A 3,514-nucleotide genomic window follows, 5' to 3' on the forward strand; every position below is an offset into this window, starting at 1 on the left:
AATTCACCAAGGTTCATTTCTCGTCATTTGCCATCATCAAATGCCATTTTGGTCAAAAAGAGATATTTTAATTCTTGAGTCCAGGGTTTTGTCTCCAGAAGTGTGAAATAACGCTTGCAGGCCAGAGGGAGGTTCAGTAAGCTTTTATTTCAGGAATGTCATCGTCAATAATGCGAGATTGATTCTTCTTCAAAACCCTATTTTGAAGAAGAAATCATCAAATTTGTTTTTGTAGTAAATATGTAATTTGTCAAAATGTTTCGAAGTTGTACAGCTCTTCAATGGCAGCAACTATAGCTTCTCCCATCCTTGCAAAAGCACAAACAGAAGAACCATCATTTCAGCTAAAGAAGGTCAGAGAAGAAAATGAAAGACTCGAAGGAATTTGCGGTGGAAAATATATTGTTTGAAGGTAAGTCAGAATATCAAGATGTGATGGTATTTCAGTCAGTAACATATGGGAAAGTGCTTGTTCTAGATAAGGTGATTCAGTTGACAGAGAAAGATGAATGTGCCTACCATGAGATGATAACTCATCTTCCACTTTGTTCTATTTCATCTCCCAGAAAGGTATTGGTCGTTGGAGGAGGTGATGGGGGAGTTCTTCGAGAAATATGTCGACACAATTCGGTGGAACAAATTGATATATGTGAAATTGATGAAATGGTTATAAATGTATCCAAACAATTTTTCCCAAATTTTGCTACAAGCTATGATGATCCTTGTGTAAGGCTTCATATCGGTGATGGAACTGCCTTTTTTGAGGGATTGTCTGGCCAGAATTTATGATGCAATTATTGTAGACTCTACTGATCCAGTAGGTCCTGCAGAGGAAATATTTGGAAGACCATTTTATGAAATAATGTCCAGAGCATTGAGGCCTAGAGGCGTAGTTATAAGTCAGGCAGAAAGCTTGTGGTTACATAGGCATGTTATTCAAGATATTATCACAACGTGCAGGCAGACTTTCAAGGGCTCTGTTCACTATACATGGACATCAGTTCCAAAATATCCAAGTGGCGCAATTGGTTTTGTGATTTTCTCAGGTGATGCGCGCGGCGCATAGGATGTGCGCGGTGCGTAGGAAGAGGGACATGTGATTTATAAAGCAGAGGTGATGGGTCCTCCTGGAGTTTTGGTGTCAATGAAACCCACAGAACTTGAGTTTTCCAAAAAAGGGGAGAAGAAATCTTTTACTATAACATTCCCTGCAGAATTTGATACAAAGGTTCATCATTCAAATTCAAAAAGTCCGAGGAAACATTACAAAAATGGATTTGAGAAGAGAAAAATCAAAATCCATGGCTAGATGAGAGATTTTCCATTCATTTTCAGGCCAAGAAAGCGAAGAGGAAACAATTCAAAGCGAGTTTAGTGCATAAGAGTGAAATTGAGTGAAGATGGATGAAGTTTGCTCAGCGCAGTGCACTGGAAGAAGGCGCGGCACACATAGGCAGCGCGGCGCATTGGGCGCAAATCTGCAGTGTAATTTTACACTGGCGCGGCGCACCCACATGGCGTGGCGCACTAGGCAGCTTGTGCGTCGCACAGAGCTGACACACGCAAAAAATTGGCATTTGTCCCATAAATCCAAACAACTCGATACAAAAGTTATACTTTCTAACCTGGTTCCTAAGATTCTAGTTTTTCTATAAATTGTGGGGGGGGGCAAATGACTTATGCTACAAGAGATGTGTTTGAGCAGGAGGATTTATTGGCTCATGGCTTGTCAAGATGCTCCTTGCTAAAGGCTATACTGTAAGAGGAGTAGTTCACAGCAACCCAGCGGATGATGGGCGTAAGTATGAAACATTTAAGAGAGCTGGAAGGAGCAAAAGAGAGGCCTGAGATTGTTAAAGCTGATATTCTCGATTACCAGGCTTTGGTCACAGTTATCCAAGGCTGCCACGGTGTTTTCCACACAGCTTGTCTTATAAGTAATGACCCTGAGCGAGTTATAGAGCCAGCAGTGAGCGGAACCAGGAACGTTCTGGAGGCGTGTGCAGAAATGGGAGTGAAACGTGTGGTAGTTGCGTCTTCTATTGGTGCGGTTTACATGGATCCTCACAGAGACCCACTCGCCATAGTCGGTGATGAATGTTGGAGCGATTTGGACTACTGCAAAAAAACTAAGAATTTGTATTGCTATGCAAAGATCTGGGTAGAGAAAGCAGGCCACCAAAACTGAGATGTGTGAAAGAATAGCACAACGTCGCTTAGAAAAAGCCTTTCAAGCTTCTTCCGTGATCCATCTTGAGAGAAAACAAAATGGTTATTTGGAAGAAATGCTTCCAAACTGTGTTAGCAATGAACATGTAGCTACTTTGTGTGGTCACTGAATCCCAGCAAAAGGGAATTCGAAGACTGTCAAATCCTGAGAGGATTGGGACGAGAAATTTATGGTGCTCCAGATAGCTCCGAATGGAAATTTTTGTGTACAAATCCAGGCATTCAAAAAATAGAACGACATTTCCAAAAATCATTATCAAAACTGCTTCTAATTTTTGCAATTTTCAACAACACAAAGAGACCTGGCGAGGTTCTGGTGGTATTCGTGGTGAAATCATTAGAAATCAGACCGCCCATGAAGATTACATGCGATACATGTGGCGTTTGAAACAAGTCTACCAGATTCATAAACTTTTTTCACACCTGATCATGCACAACAGTTATCCGATGCGCCCGATTTGTTAATCGCTAGGTGGATAAATGGAGCGAATATATGGAAATAGGGATTCGAATCCCTCGTGATGGTTTTTACTCAACCAGGTGTATTTTTGGCAAACAGAAAGAAAAGGGAGCTAAAACGGTCAAAGCACCGAACGCCCGAATGTAAACGTTGATATCCACCGTGGCAGAAAAAAGAAAATATGATTCGATTGCTTATGGTTATCTTCAGTTATGGGATCTACGCTACAGGTGTTGCTTCTTGAAGTTTCAGGCCTTTTATTGTTTCTTATTTAGCAATCATCTGGAAAGGAGAATCCCCTCGAGCCTTGGGAAAGGTAATAATCTCAAATATATAGACCTGTCGATGAGTAATTTAATGGGCAGTATACCAAGGAATTTGGGCAGTTATCAAATGCTGGAGGTGGTGATGGGGTAACTACAGCTGGCTCACTATACAGGTGACAATGCATTATTCAAAAATCGATTCCATAATGGCATACCACAAACAAAGGCATTTTTGCTCGCAGTAATCTTTTGGAATTTGATTACCAATGACATGGTTCACTTCCAAATTATCAAACCAAAAACGAAATCCAAGATTCCTAGCGCTATATAAAGACACTTTTCTACAACAGTTTGATTTTAAAGAGACAATTCGAACAACTTCCAATGTGTGCCTCAGTGGAAAGAATGTGCTGCTACTAGCATAATTCAGCTGCAACAAATTCTTAAGTACCCTGTAGTTTGGGTTTACTGTGCAGGTCCAACCATGGTTCTCAAACCAAACAAACGAGTTCTTGAAAATGGAAAAGTTCATCAAACTGCTAAATACCAAAAGCCATTG

At 40.8% G+C, this 3,514-nt stretch overlaps 2 pseudogenes; both read left to right on the top strand.

Moving 5' to 3' along the window:
* The first annotated feature begins 366 nt into the window (after positions 1-366).
* On the top strand, positions 367-1,066 carry LOC149235722 (spermidine synthase 1 pseudogene; annotated as a pseudogene).
* A 738-nt stretch (positions 1,067-1,804) lies between these two features.
* LOC149235723 (cinnamoyl-CoA reductase 1 pseudogene) lies at positions 1,805-2,188 on the top strand (annotated as a pseudogene).
* The last annotated feature ends 1,326 nt before the right edge of the window (positions 2,189-3,514 follow it).

Source organism: Pinus tabuliformis, chromosome 8 (assembly GCF_031772625.1).
Source record: "Pinus tabuliformis cultivar Carrire ecotype Pingquan chromosome 8, CPIR1, whole genome shotgun sequence".
NCBI lineage: Eukaryota > Viridiplantae > Streptophyta > Pinopsida > Pinales > Pinaceae > Pinus > Pinus tabuliformis.